Source organism: Rhagoletis pomonella, unplaced genomic scaffold, assembly GCF_013731165.1.
Source record: "Rhagoletis pomonella isolate Grant_MI unplaced genomic scaffold, Rhpom_1.0 Rhpom_scaffold_00239, whole genome shotgun sequence".
In the NCBI taxonomy this organism is placed as follows: Eukaryota; Metazoa; Arthropoda; class Insecta; order Diptera; family Tephritidae; genus Rhagoletis; species Rhagoletis pomonella.
In genome coordinates, this window is record NW_023458793.1 from 32,754 (window position 1) to 49,820 (window position 17,067).

A 17,067-nucleotide genomic window follows, 5' to 3' on the forward strand; every position below is an offset into this window, starting at 1 on the left:
AAAACCTTGGTTGAAATATCTAATATATCTGACTCATGAACCAAAACAAACCAAAATTTAAAGTTAGGTACAAATTTTAAAGGTTGCATCGGGTGAGCAACAGTTTATCGATTCCAGAAATTAATGCGCTGATGAGAAAACGAAAACTCGTATATCGGGACGATAAAGTGGCCGGTAAACTAAAGGTTAGATGAGAAAACGGCCCTAAGTCCTATTATTATTATTTCATTCGTATAACGAATTAATAGTTTTTGATAGCTTAAACGTATTCCTTATGTTAGGGATAAAGCTAAATTGTCAAAGGTTTACGATGCACGTTGTCGTACGTATGACGCATACGTTATGCTAATTATCACATATATATACATACATCGTGTTATGTTAAACTTGTGCGAAGGTTAAACTTGTAAGTCCTATTAGGTATATCATGCAATTTGTAATGTTTTGTATAACGTCAATTTGTGTTAAGATTACCATATAAATTGTCACATACATCTTAATTAAAATGAACAAATGAGAATACATATTTTTTTATTCCGTTCTACATGGGATTTAAATGCGGTTTAAAAAAAACAGGGGGCTTCAATCAGCTGTACTAAAAGCTTACAAATTGGTGCTGATTTTGCGTTCGCCTTTGTTTTTCGATTCTTCTCAAATTGAGAGATAATCGTTCGTTTCTCTTCTGCAAGTTGATAATTGTCACTAGAGATCTATTCGAACAGACTCTTGATTACAGGAAAATTACGAAATTCAAATTGTCTGTTGCTAGCGCTCAGAAAATAGATGACGCTGTTAAGAGGTGATGGAGTGGCAATGTTGCCAGCAGTTTACTAAAGGTGGCGCCATCTGTTTTTCAGTATTATTGTCACTACATCACCTTTTTGATTGTATTTATTTGCACAAGCTGGGATAACTTCCAGGCCACCGTAGTCGAAAACCTATATAAGGAAATTATTCTATTCCTTTGTCAAATCAAAGCCGTCATCGTTTCGCCACTTCTCGCTCGCTATGTTTGAGTTCCGGTCGCTTAAAGAAGAATTGTGCATGTGAAAGCAACAACAAAGTTAGCTAGCACGGATAGACGATAGCGAGTTTGGTTATACCTCATTGAGTTCGTTCGTTTCGCCACTCGCTAACTGTTGGCGAATTGATGACCATTGTGTACAAATACAAGTGAGATATCTTAGCAATAGACGTCATCCTGGGCCACAGCTGCGATCATCTGTTTTTAGAGTTGCTTATTTTGGTCTAACCTCCTCTTTTTTGACCTGAGTTGCATTAAATAGTCTCTTAAAACTTGGTAGTATTTGGTGTTCAAATGGTAACATATATGCCCAAAAACTTGAAAAATATTAAATGATTGCTTTTTAAAAATGCTATTTACAAACTTTTGTTTTGATTGCGACATTAGAAATATTCAGATTTAAAAGTTTTTCACATATGTTTTAAGATTTTAAAGCTTTTAAAAAGTACGGTAGAATGCAACAATGTGCTTGAATTTGTTTGCATCTTCGTCAGCTTATTCGTTTGCAGACTAGAAAAAAATGGCGAACAGCATTAAGCTGTAACCGCGTTAAGATATTAGACATAGCTGAAGGCGAGCTAATACAGTGCATTCGTCGCCGGATAATGATGTTGCATTTCACCCAATGGAAATTTCTTGGTGACTGGCGGCGATGACGATACAATAAGATTGCTTGATTTATTAGAAGGTCGACCAATTTATACACTAGTAGTGCACTTTAGCGGAACCATATAATATAATTTTTTTTCCTGTATTCAACAGTTGCTCGTTTGGAAATCTAATTTGCATACTTTTGATGCCAATAGCTCTCGCAACAAACAAGCCAGTTCTCAATGAGTCCAAATTGATTTTAGTCATGGAACAGCTCCACATAACTCCGCCATAGACACACCAGTTGCTGGAGTACCAAAAAGCTGTGATGACAGTATTTTAATTGATCCACGACAATCGGTGGCATATGGAATGCGTGATGGAAATTTTCTGGTGCTTGATAGCCAATATACTACAAGAGTGAAACGCTGTGATAGTATTTTTTCTTAAATTTCCATCTTTTATTTGCAGTTACATTAAGAAGCTCATAGAAGACAGAGCGGTTGGTGAGGAAGGTGTCGAGTTACTGCAGTACTGCAACTGGGAAAATCCGCATTTCGCACGTGCCCCACTCGTATGGAATAGTAGCTTATGTCAAAAGGCTGGTTTTAGTATAATGCGGCATTCGCAGCATACCCTCACTGGCGCCGAGCCGTTGAAGACATTTTGGCAAATAAACGTGCAAGAAATAGTTCCGATACTAGCACGTCCATATTCTTGTTAAGGGTCATCAAAAAATTCCTTATGTTGTAAATAATAAAGGGAATGCCGGATTATACTAAAGCCAGCTTCCCGACATAAACTACTATTCCATACGAACACAGAAATATAAATGTTTCTAAAACTGAATAACTCAAATCATATTGGATCGCATTTGCATAATATACCTAATATTGGAATCTGTTTTGATCGTAAAAAATACAACTTGCAATCATATAGATTATAGTTTTGAAAGAAATTGTGTAAAAATTGTTAATAGCAATCTGCCTTAAATTTATGTTCCCCATGTAACGGGTATAAAATACGTTAAATCCGCACTATCTGCATTAACAAAAAATATACATTGGAATATTTAAAATAAAACGATTCATATTTACTTTCTAATAAGAATTGTTTCTTAATTGAAAGTATTTAATACTAATATAATGTAGTGGTTAATGTTTAAAAATGAATTCGCAATATGTCCGCAGCTCAGGTTGATTTGAAGAAATCCGTTTAAATTTTTCGAATTACATCTACTTGAATATAGGATTGGCAGGGTTGCATACAAATGGTAGTTCCGTAAATATTTAAAATATGTTAGTTCATTCAATATTTACATCTGGGCCAAATATAGCCGAAAAAACAAAGTTTCGATTAAAACGAGTTTTTATAACCCCCCATAAAATTCCGATTAATTTTAAATACGAAAATAACGATATTTTTTCATGGAGAGGTATTTTTTTTAATATACCTTGTTTATACCTACACAAGAACCGTATTAGCAAAAAACCGATTGGACTCAACATATATTTCTTTACAGCATTTATACCCCTGTCTTTATAGCGCACTCGATAAAGTCTTATTCAAAAGTAAACAAAATCTGCTATTTTTAAACGACATTTTTTTAATAAATAATTTGCTCGGTTGACCGAAATGGAAACAAACAAATTCGAATTTAAAACGGGATGTATATAGAAAACCAGCCTATTGTCACTTCATTTTTCAATGGTGCTGATTGCTGCAAGAATTATTTAGCGATTTAGAGCATAATCAACACAATATATGCACATAAATATGTATTATTTCACAGATCTCAGGGTCAGCTTAGAAATACGTCACCAAAATTATATAAAATTTAAGTAGGAATTATTTTTATTTATAACGTAAAAGCGCTATCTGACCCAATCTGATAAGTATATTTCCCCTAAAGTTAACCCATTTTATTTAATTGGTCTCTCGTGAAAATATATATTTTATTTAAAATTTTCAGATATGTACATATATTTTAAATATTTGCTTTAATTTTTGTATCCTTTTAATATTTAATTAGATACCTTAAGATTAAAATAAGCTTAAAACGAAACAGCACAGCAACCCTTTTCTGTTCATCTTGAGAACACAAAACCCTCTTTTGTTAAAATTCGGCGCTGCACAAAATCCTGGTTTTTATATTTTCCAATAAAATACCACTTCGCTACCCTGGATTTTCACGAAGCGTTTCATTCGGGTCGTAGTTTTGCAACTTCGGGCCATTCGGTGTTGTATGCCATATTGGCTGCCATATTGTTCACACTGTCATCGCCATATTGAACACCCTGTCAACTATCTGTCAACCCTAAGATATCTCACTTGTATTCTTCCACAATGTTGATGACGGCTCAAGTCTATTCATGGAACACAGGAAATTGATTTTTTCGATATTAAAGCTCCTAAGTAAAAACAGTACTTTTGTTTACTAAATAATTTAAAAATTTTTAAATTTTCACAAAAAAAAAATTCTAAAAATTTTTTGAATCGGTATTTGGTAATTACGGACAACTTTTTGAAAATGTGGCCTTCAGATGCAGCAGAATTGGCGGGTATTGGTAGAAATATAGTGCCACTTTATAAGCATGGATAAGAATGGGAGTAGCTAGTGGATTGGGAATATCCACACGACTAATGTCGCATATTAACTGGAATCCTACCAGCAACGTTTTTAGCGGTGTTTAAAATGTTGTACGTTACGGATTGGTCAAATTCGAACCAAAGACTGTTTCTAGAAACTTACATAAACTCATGCAGAAAAACTTTCTTGCATGAAATTTTTAAAATAAATACCTATGTCTATCTTACCTCATTATTAACTGAAGGCTGTGGAGATAAACGATTAACAAATTTGAGGAATTTGTTTTCGTATAGTGATTTTATGCGCTGCTCTTAAATGATTTGACAATGTTGTTGTACTGTAATTAAAATTCATTTCTCTACCACACTTTTCAAATTTCACTTCAGTTTTAATGGCAAATTTTTTTAAATACGACCAAACAGCACTCCGCGCCCTTGTTAGAAGATTAGTTTTTATATGCAAATAAATCAAAAAAAGTCGAGAGTCGAAAGTGAAAAGTCGACTTCAGTCGACTTCCATACACTAAAAGTCGATCACTAAAATTCGACTTTCAGGAGTAAAAAGTCGATTTTGGTCGAAAGTTGAAGTCGACTTTGCCATCCCTATACTAAACGGCTGCATCGACTTGGTTCATATTTGGCAACACGTTGAAAATAAATATTCTGACCAAAAAGTTACTCGGTATGTAGCTCGGGATATTCCTAAAATTCTTATACAGACTGAAACGTAAAAACCCAATATATCTCTAAAACCAATTACGCTGGGGAACTGAACTTAGCACTGATGCATATATTGCAAATGTATTGGGAAAGGAGCGTGTGAAATTGTACACAGCTACATATGTTATCAATACCGTAGTTTGGCGAAAAGTGGTAATTATTGGAAAGGCTGGATCGATATACATTTACGTAAACGCGCAAGTATCATTCGATTGGGAACCATTTTCTCCTAGATTTCTTAATTCCATTTAACTATTGTAACTTTGTCTTTAATTTTCAGTAAGGAAAAATTTAAGTGAAAATTTTGTAGATTTTTTTTAAATTTTTCACAAAGACTGTAGCTTTGCTTTTACAAGTTTCCTATCTCTATACCTATTTGCATAAAATGATAGCCGTTTTCGTTGTTCGGAATAAACTCAAAAAACACTGAATAGAGTTCCATCAGATTGTCGGAGGTTATCTTACATACATATATGGTCCAATTACATGCTACTATAAAACTCGCTAGGTGGTGCTGGAGTAGAGTTATTTATAAAAATCGTATTTATTAACCGATTTCGTTCAAATTTTAAATGTGAGCTATGTACCTGTATGATGGAAAATTCTTTTGATACAAATTTACCCGATTAGTGCCGCTGGAGTTAAGGTTGAAATTCATAACACGTATAAATGAATCTTTCTTTGTAATTCACCACTTTTCTAATTCGTGGTAAAATTTATGAACTGATTTCTGGGTAGATGCAAGACCGCATTATCGTGCATGAGGGCGTCAGAAAAACTTAACCCCATCCTTCATTTAGACATCTGAAAACTAAATTCGTGCAACTTAAACATAGGTCCAAAGCAGATCAGCCACACGAGGTTTCTATAGTCATATCATTTTATGGTAAGCAATGGTTTTGCAGAAAATGGACCCAATGGATGGCGCTGCAGCCGAAATGTATAGAAACCTCGTGTGGTTGATCTGCTTTGGACCTATGTTTAAGTTACACGAATTTAGTTTTCAGATGTCTAAATGAAGGATGGGGTTAAGTTTTTCTGACGCCCTCATGCACGATAATGCGGTCTTGCATCTACCCAGAAATCAGTTCATAAATTTTACCACGAATTAGAAAAGTGGTGAATTAACAAAGAAAGATCACCGAAGGTATATCAATTGCTTCATTTGAAAGATACTTAAGAGATCACACGACTCATTTAGCAATGTACCGGAAAACTTTTCATCCTGTGGGACAGCGAGGATTCTTGCCCCCCCCTATAAATAAAACGCACTTCTGTGCTCTTGAGTATCCCTATAAGAACTTTTATTGGCATACGCATCGCACCAATGTTGTAGTTGCAAGATCATACAAAAACATTACGCATGATTGGCAGAGATCTCACAGGTGGAAATAAGACCATCAGTAAAGCTCATGACACCAAAGGGGATTGGTATTCCATATGGTATCACAGCGTTACTATTATTGGCCTATGTGTGAGGAGGATACTGCGCCTTAGTGGTTTCAACTTAAATCAAAAACTTTGACTTCACAGACTAATTTTGTTTTTAAACGCTCTTTTGCATTGGCTAACGCAAAAGTTCTTATTAGGAGCCGCGAAGTTAGCGGGCATTGACTAGTAATGAATAAAACTCCTTCCGAATTAAGCATTCTACCAGAAAAGTGCAGCTATACTAAAACAGCTAAGCGAATAGGCATCTAAACGGAATGTACCGTAGTAGACTAATTTTAACCCACCTAATATTAATAATTGAACACGATTTGTAGTACAAGTGATGATCCATATACTATATTAGTTAAAGCTCGATAAAGCTAAAAGTATGGCTTATAAGGATGCCTTAATGTAAACAAAGAAAATAGTTTTTCTCCTTTAAATTATGCTTAACTGAATATTTGAGTAGTCCACTTGCAAACAGCGTTATGTGATTTTATAATAGAAAGCCATAAATTTGAAAAAACTACTACGACAACAAGTAGCATTTAAATTTAATCTTTTTTATTATTACCTGAAAATTTGGATAAATCCATGACACTAACAGTCTACACGAGTAAGCAGTTTTCTAGGTTCATCAGAAGGTGGATACTTTTGAGAGTTTATAAATAAGTATGATAGCGGCTTTTGGAAGAAGAGTTAACATTTTATGCAATTTTTACAGAATATAAAAAGATTTTGCACTGTGTTGTTAGTGGACATGAAACTACTTTAAATACTGGTACGTAATCCACCAAAAACTAAAAATCTAAAAATTTTACATAGCGCACTTTGCAAGTGGACTACTCATTTGTATTACTGTTTTATATTTTTATTTGTTTACCCCGAACGACGTCGGGTGCTCTGCTAGTATCATATCACAGTATACAGGCTGCGTTTCTTTACACATTCCGGATATTCCCATTTCACAGCCGGAATAAACAGAATGCGTTTGAAATATACGTCAACATATCATCAGGAACGTTCTAAAGAATAAATAAACAAAAAAGTGTATTCCAAACGTTCAGAATGAATAAAGAAATGCAGCCACAGTAAACCAGCAATCGACAATATGCTTATTTGAAAATTAATACATGAAATATTGTGCATGTATAGGATTATTATGTCATTAACCCATAGGCAATGACTAGTGCAAAAGTACCCCCAAATGTTTGTTGATATATTTGAATAGTAAATTTTAACAGCGAAATTCGTAAAGAAAATAATAAAACAAAAATAATGTTGATTACTACATGGGAGGTGGTCGTGGTTATAGACAGATTTCACCAAAATTTAATACTGTCCTAAATTATACCAAAGGCAACTTCGGCACCGACTTTCGTTAAAATATCTAAATTTTGTTCGAGTTAGCGTGTTTACAAACAGACACGACTGAACCAATTCATTTCGTCATTCTGAATATTTTGATAAACATGTATTTAAGAATATGTGTATATACATTTTATACCATTGAAAAACGGCCTTGCTTATCTGCATAAACCTTTCCTGTATTAGTTAGAGCGTCGATATATAACTTTGGGTACATATTTCATAAAATCTTTTGAGGTCTCCACTATAAGAGTGGTATATTTTTAAATTAGAGAGTTCTACCTTTAAGCTAAGTAATACTTGTTTTACCCCCTAATTTATGGGTCCATTTTCCAAAATCAGCCCACCATTATTCACTCAAAGTTGTGTTTGGAACCAGATATGACTTATGTAGGAACTGCATCCGGTTATAATCGCTTACGCTGCAAGCCTGATTTGCTAGGAATTTTGTTTTTCTCGTTGTTTTATTTTATGTGTCTTGAAAATATTTTCCACTATAAGAAAATATTGAAATTGGATTTCATTTGGGTTAAAGAAAACGACAACTGTAATAAAATATCAACAACATTCAAATAAATTGTCAAATAAGCATATTTACAATTTTTGTTTTGCCTATCTGGATTACTGTATACTGTGGTATCATATAAATTGTCATAGGGACAATTTATGATTTGTCACACGCACTACGTATACGTACACTTTAATTTAAATGAACTAACACAAATGAGAATACCTATTCTTTTCGTACTAAAGGGGATTTAAATGGGAAAAACAGGGGATTTCAATAAGCTGTAATAAAAACTTACAAGTTGGCGCTAATTTTACGTTCGCGTACTTTTTGTGATATATTTCAAATTGATCGTTTCTCTTCTGCAAGTTGCTGCTGGATAATTATTACTAGAGATCTTTGCGAACAGACGTTAGTCTTGATTACAGGAAAATTACGAAATTCAAATTGTCTGTTGCTAGCGCTCAGAAAATAGATGACACTGGTAAGGGTTGATGGACCGGCAGTGTGCCAGCAGCTTACTGAAGGCGGCGCCATCTGGTTTTCAGTATTGCACTCACACAAACTATGCTAACTTCCAGGCCAGCGTGGTCGAAAATTAATATAAAACAAGTAAGAGCAGCGCTGTCTTCGGCTATGCCGAAGGCTTCATACCTTTCATGAACATCTGCAAATTTTACTTTGACAGATTACTGCTTTTGAATACATCTGCATACATCGATAGAGGAGTTACATACTTATATAAAAAATCGCATCTAAACAATCAGAGGTATGGAAGATATACTTTCTATCTATTCCAATCTAAGTGATTTTCACCGCTATGTGATCGGTATGTATGGGTTTAGTTTCGTACATAAAGGAGATATATGGCAAAAACTGGTATCTTAACAATCAGTGCTATAGGAGATAAAGCTTATACAGCATAGATTTTGACGATTTTCTCAGTAGACTTTGTATTATTATTTATAAAATATCTTACGAAATTTATCGGTTTTAGCTGTTCAAATAAAGGAGTTTTACAGTAAAATCCCATATCTGAACAATCAGATGTATGGAAGATATATGTTGTAGTCATCCGATCCTTGTTATTTTCACTGTAAGTATTCTGTTAATAATGAGTGAAAATGGTGCGAAGTTTCATGTTCCTAGCTGCATAAATGGAGGAGTTATGATAAAAGACCTCATATCTGAACAATCAGTTGTATGGGGGCTGCAGGTTATAGTGACCCGATCTTTGTTGTTTTCGCTGTAAGTCTTCTGTTGATAATGAGTGAAAACAGCGCGAAATTTCCTGGTCCTAGCTACATAAATGGATGAATTATAACGAAGAATCTCATATCTGAACAATCAGTTGCATGGGAGCTATAGGTTATAGTGACCCGATCTTTGTAATTTTCACTGTAAGTATTCAGTTGATAATGGGTGCAAGTATTGCAAAATTTCATGTTCGTAGCTGCATAAATGGAGAAGTTATAATGAAAAATCTCATATCTGAACAATCAGTTGTATGGGAGCTATATGTTATAGTGGTCCGATTCTTCCGGTTCCGACAAATGATTAATACATTATAAAAATACACCCACCTACCAAATTTGATCCGGATATCTCGAAAACTGAGAGACTAGATTGCATACAAACAGACAGACAGACGGACAGACGGACAGACGGATATGGCTAAATCAACTCAGCTCGACGTTCTGATCATATAAGTATACATTTTCATGGGTCTATCTCTTTTTGTTCTGGTACTTACAAACATCGGACCAAAGTTATAATACCATTTCATGCTCATGAAAGGTATAAAAAATTAGCCCTGTTCGCGTACGCACTATCCAGTAAATCCAGTACTAATTTTACTGATTTTTTACTGGATGACGTTTTCGTACGCAAAAACTTGCAAGAAACTAGCAAAAGAGGGGAAATTGAGTGAGCAAAAATGACAGCTAAACTTGCAAGTTTACCTGGATTTTCACTGGATAAATTTTTACTAGCAACTATTTGCTAGTAAGAAAAACAGCTGATGGCATGATGCTAAATCACATTAAGAAAATAATTGTTTGTGGTGCTTTTAGAGTTGCAATTGGCTAAATAAACCTATTTAAATATATAATAAGATGGAAAACACTAGTTTTCTAAGAAAATTGCATCGGAAAATAACAAATTAATCAGCTGTTCATAAAACTAGCACCTTCTTGCTGGTTTTGCGTTTTCGTACTTGCATATTTCACTCATTGGGAGCAAATATTGGTTTACACTCCGAAATTTGGTTACTGGATATTTTTTGTTGGAGAATACGAAAACACAACTATTATTCTATTCCCTTGTCAAATCAAGTCAAGTCACCGTACCATAGGAAATTGGTTTTTACGAAATTAAAGCTTCTAAGGTGTGTTCGTACAGAGATTAATCGAACAATTTATACTGAGAGAGAAATATACTCATAGTTATGTTCGAAGACAAAGCAAATAGCTATTAATAATTCTTAACCAAATTTTCGTGGTTTGCTTTGGATGTTACATATGTATATTCGATTCGATCATTTCAAATGGGGCTGTTTGGGTAATTTATTTTTAGCAAAAATTAAAAAAACGGTAACTTTGTTTACTTGTCGGGCAATATTTTTCTCATAGGGATATACATTGGATCCTTGGCTCTCCTGGCGTCTCCTTTCTTGGCTATTTAAAGCCAAAGGGTAAGCTCACTCAATAGGGATTTCCAGCATATGCTAAAATTATTAAAAAGCTATCGGTCTGACATTTGATCAGATAAGAATTACGAAACTATCTGAACTCCAAATGCTTATAAAAAACGGGATGCTTTTTCAAAAAAAATAACAATATTCTGATCCGATTCCACTGGCGGCCACGACCTTGAAAACACAACTTTGTTCAAAACTTTCTTTCTGGAAAACAATAATTTATTTATTGTATTTATTTATCGTTTAAACACGATCTCGTGATTATGCTAAATTATAATTGTTTCTTAAAAATGCTTGATTCGGATAACGGATGTCTAAAATTCCGCGTTCGCAACATCCCTGATATTAATTATAGTAAAATTACAAAATTCAAAATATCTGTTACTAACGCTCAGTAAATAGATGACGCTGTCGCGAGCTGATGCTTGTATGATAATGAAACAAAGGTGCTGGCAGTGTTGCCAAAAGCGTTACTGAAGGCGTCGCCATTTGTTTTTTTTAACAGCAATTCAATAAAATATCCGATTGTATTCTAGCGTTACCCCATATTATGGAAATTGTGCTGTTCGGGTGTTAATTCAAGTCACTGTACCACAGCAAATTGATGTTTACGATATTAAAGGTACTAAGGCGTGTTCGTGCAGAGCTTGATCAAACAATTTATACTTCGCTGTCCGTTCGAAAACAATTCAAATTGCAACAAATATAGATAAATAATAATTTACATCGAAGGACACGTTCCACAATATTCTTTACAAATAAAGTTTGAAAGCTAAATAAGTACGTATACACTGTCATCCTCATAACGTATACATTGTGTTTGGTATAACGTATACGTTGTGTTAGGTATACCGTTTACATTGGGTTTTGAGAAGACATATATGTACATAAATTTTCATTCGTATAACGAATTAGTAGTTTTTGATATAACGTGCGCGTTGTTTAAAGTAAACGGTTTACGTTATTTTAGGGATAACGTGTAAATTGTCATAGCTTTACGTATTCCTTATGTTAGGGATAAAGCACAAATTGTCAAAGGTTTACGGTATACGTTGTCGTACGTATGACGCATACGTTATGCTAATTATCACATATACATACATACATCGTGTTAGGTTAAACTTGTATATCATGCAATTTGTAATTTTTTGTATAACGTCAATTTGTGTTAAGAATACCATATAAATTGTCACATACACCTTAATTAAAATGAAATAACACAAATGAGAATACATATTTTTTTATTTCGTAGATAATTGTCACTAGAGATCTATTCGAACAGCCTCTTGATTACAAAAAATTACTAAACTCAATTGTCTGTTGCTAGCGCTCAGAAAATAGATGACGCTGTTAAGCGGTGATGGACTGGCAATGTCGCCAGCAGGTTACTGAAGGCGGCGCCATCTATTTTTCAGTATTATTGTCACTCCATCACCTTTTCGATTGTATTTTTTTGCACAGCTGGGATATAATCGAATTGAAGTTACAGATTCCCCAAATTCTGAAACAGCCAAGGATTCTTTTTCGTCTGACACATCTGGTATGGCTTGTAAGCGCTGTTTAAACAACGATCTCACCATTATACTAAATTATAATTGTTTCTTAAAAATAAACAAAATTCAAAATGTCTGTTTCTAACGCTCAGTAAATAGTTGATGCTGTTGGGAGCTGATGTTTGTATGATCATCAAACAAAAGTTGCTGGCAGTGCTGCCAAAATGGTACTGAAGGCGGCGCCATCTGTTTTTTAGTATGACAGCCATGCAATAAAATATCCGATTGTTTTGAATCCCGCGATGCTGTTAGACGGAAAACTTCATTCATAATGAATAAAACTCCTTCGGAATAAAGCATTCTACCAGAAAAGTGCAGTTATACTAAAACAGCTAAGCGAATTGGCATCTAAACGGATTGTACCGTAGTAAACTAATTTTAATTTAGAAATTTGGTCGTTACCTTACCCCACCTAATACTAATAATTGAACAAGATTTGTAGTACAAGTGATGATCAATATACTATATTAGTTAAAGCACGATAAAGCTAAAAGTATGGCACAGAAGGATGCCTTAATGTAAACAAAGAAAATAGTTTTTCTCCTTTAAATTATGCTGAACTGAATATTTGAGTAGTCCACTTGCAAACAGCGTTATGTGATTTTATAATAGAAAGCCATAAATTTGAAAAAACGACTACGACAACAAGTAGCATTTAAATCGAATCTTTTTTATTATTACCTGAAAATTTTTATAAATACGAGCCTTATAAAATTATAACATAACATACCATGACATAAGATAACATTAACAGTCTACACGACCTAAAGCAGTTTTCTAGGTTCTTTTGAGAGTATATAAATAAGTATGATAGCGACTTTTGGAAGAAGAGTTAACATTTTATGCTATTTTTTCAGAATATAAAAAGATTTTGCACTGTGTTGTTAGTGGACATGAAACTACTTTAAATACTGGTACGTAATCCACCGAAAACTAAAAATCTAAAAATTTTACATAGCGCACTTTGCAAGTGTATTACTGTTTTATATTTTTATTTGTTTACCCCGAACGACGTCGGGTGCTCTGCTAGTATCATATAAATTGTCATAGGGACAATTTATGATTTGTCACACGCACACGTACTAAAGGGGATTTAAATGAGGATTTTAAAAAACAGGGGATTTCAATAAGCTGTAATAAAAACTTACTAGTTGGCACTAATTTTGCGTTCGCATACTTTTTGTGATATATTTCAAATCTTTTCTGCAAGTTGCTGCTGGATAATTGTCACTAGAGATCTTTTCGAAGAGACGTTAGTCTTGATGACAGGAAAATTACGAAATTCAAATTGTCTGTTGCTAGCGCTTAGAAAATAGATGACGCTGGTAACGGTTGATGGAATGGCAGTTACCAGCAGCTTACTCCAGGCGGCGCCATCTGATTTTCAATATTGCACTCACACAAACTATGCTAACTTCCAGGCCAGCGTGGTCAAAAACGTACATAAGGAAATTATTCTATTCCCTTGTCAAATCAAGCCGTACCACAGGAAATTGGTTTTACGAAATTAAAGCTTCAAGGTGTGTTCGTACAGAGATTAATCGAACAATTTATACTGAGAGAGAAGAAATATACTCATAGATATGTTCGAAGACAACGCAAATTGCTATTAATAATTATTATCCAAATTTTCGTGGTTTACTTTGGATGTTACATATATTCGATTGAATCATTTCAAAGGGGGGCTGTTTGGGTAATTTATTTTTAGCATAAATTTAAAAAACGGTAATACATTGGATCCTTGGCTAAAAACTTCTGGGGTAAAACTGTCCCCCTACGTCTCCTTTCTTGGCTATTTAAAGCCAAAGGGTAAGCTCCCTCAATAGGGATTTCCAGCATATGCTAAAATTATTAAAAAGCTATCGGTCTGACATTTGATCAGATAATAATAACGAGACTATCTGAAATCCAAACGTTCATAAAAAAACCGGGTGCTTTTTAAAAAAATAACAATATTCTGATCCGATTCCACTGGCGGGCACGACCTTGAAAACACAACTTTGTTCAAAACTTTCTTTCTGGAAAATAATAATTTATTTATTGTATTTATTTATCGTTTAAACACGATCTAGTGATTATGCTAATTTATAATTGTTTCTTAAAAATGCTTGATTCGGATCCACGGATGTCTAAAATTCCGCGTTCGCAACATCCCTACGCTCAGTAAATAGATGACGCTGTCGAGAGCTGACGCTTGTATAATAATGAAACAAAGGTTGCTCTCAGTGTTGCCATCTGTTTTTTTAGCAGCAATTCAATAAAATATCCTATTGTATTCTAGCGTTACCCCATATTATGGAAATTTTGCTATTCGGGTGTTAATTCAAGTCACTGTACCACAGCAAATTGGTGTTTACGATATTAAAGGTACTAAGGCGTGTTCGTGCAGAGCTTGATCAAACAATTTATACTACGCTGTCCGTTCGAAGACAATTCAAATTGCAACAAATATAGATAAATAATAATTTACATCGAAGGACACGCTCCACAATATTCTTTACAAATAAAGTTTGAAACATGATACAATAATTTTTAGAAGGTAGTTTCACTTCTTCTTCTTATCCGCCATGTTAGCTATCTGACAGAAAACGTGTTTCGTATTTTTTGTTGTACCAACTTTTTCAAAAAAAAAAATCCAGCTTTTGACGTTGGAAAATTAAAACAAAGAAAAGCCAAACATAATAAAATAACTGCTGCTTTCGTGGATATTGCAACACACGGAATAGATGTAAGGACACAGCTATAGGAGCCACCGCACACCACAGACTTTATCGGCCGCCTATTTAAATGATATGGCTCGCTTGAAATATGTACATGAAGATGTATGGAGGTGCGCACATTACACCAGCTTAATCGCTCTGACCAATAAGTTGTGGTGCAGTGGAAAGACTAGCGAGCACATCTAAATTGGCGGCCGATAAAGTCCGTGGTGTGCGATGGATGTAATCCATTATAAACAAGAAATATCGCTGTTATATTTTCATTTTTATGATTTTTATTCATGTGATTAGCAGTGGCAAAAATGTATGTATAAAATACGTATATTTGTATTAAAAATTAAGTGATCAGTTATGAAAAATATGAATCTTTACATGTTCTGTTAAAAAATATCTAAAATAACCAGCGATAATCCTCAAGTTCTATATCGTAGCAGTGGCCACATTTCGTGTTTGTCACAGACACGGTTTATGTCAAAAATTTTTAAGTGAAACTACCTTCTAAAAATTATTGTATCATGGTTTGAAAGCTAAATAGCTACGTATACACTGTCATCCTCATAACGTATACATTGTGTTTGGTATAACGTATACGTTGTGTTGGGTATACCGGTGAATAAATTTTCATTCGTATAACGAATTAGTAGTTTTTGATATAACGTGCGCGTTGTTTAAGTTACAGATTCCCCAAATTCTGAAACAGCCAAAGGAATGAGAAAGAAGAATTCTTTTTCGTCTGACACATCTGGTATGGCTTGTAAGCGCTGTTTAAACCTCTAGTAGGCTGAACCGCCTTCAGACGGTCGTTAACTAAACACCTTTATCGTGCACCTATAATAATTTTTTTCTATATTCGTAAGGCACGATCTTTAGACAAAAATCGTACCCTTACGGCGAAGTAAATTTGAATCCGTTATGTCAATCCGTTTTATTTTAATCGGCAGTTGTATTACAGATTGTGAAAGACACGGTTAAAATTAATTATTTCTTGCTATTTAGTAATTTCGTAATTAAAGAAATTTTTTCTTTTGAAAATTTCTTGATATAAAAATATTCGGTGGATTTCATAGTTAGATGCACCGTATTTTAATATAAGTTTTATAATTATGTCACCATTCGTCTACAGGCCGGCTTGCCGACATATAAAAACCCAGTTTGCATTTTTGTTGTTGTTGAACAAAATTCATCTCTAAAAATTAAAATTAACTAATAGTAAAATAAGAAATGTGATATAAAATAAAGCAAATGAAAATAAAATAAAGTAAAATTAAATATATAAATAAAATAAAATAAAAAAATATAAAATAAATAATAAAAACAAAAAATTTTTCGCAATCGCTCCAACCGAGTATCGAACCTGGCAGCTACAGGCTTATAGCTCGCAACTCTCACCACTCGGCTACCGCGTACGCGAAACTCGACTGCTTCGTTTGCTTACTTGCACAAAAGACTGGCCGTTTTTACCAGTGTTGTCATCCAAAATTCCCCGGATCCGAGTTAATTCCCCAAAATTTCGTGCATTTGTTCGGCTGCTTATGCTCATTTTAAAGTGGAAAATGCATGAATTAAAGCAAATTAAGGCTGGTTATGAAAATAATCGAGCCCGTTTGTCTACCGTATAACGCTCAGTAAATAGTTGATGCTGTTGGGAGCTGATGTTTGTATGATCATGAAACAAAAGTTGCTGGCAGTACTGCCAAAATGGTACTGAAGGCGGCGCCATCTGTTTTTTAGTATGACAGCCATTCAATAAAATATCCGATTGTTTTTAATCCCGCGATGCTGTTAAATGGTGTTCACATTGCACCATAAACTCGAGTTTGAGGTTTTGTGTTTATGAACAACTGTCAAGCGTTCACATTGGAGTG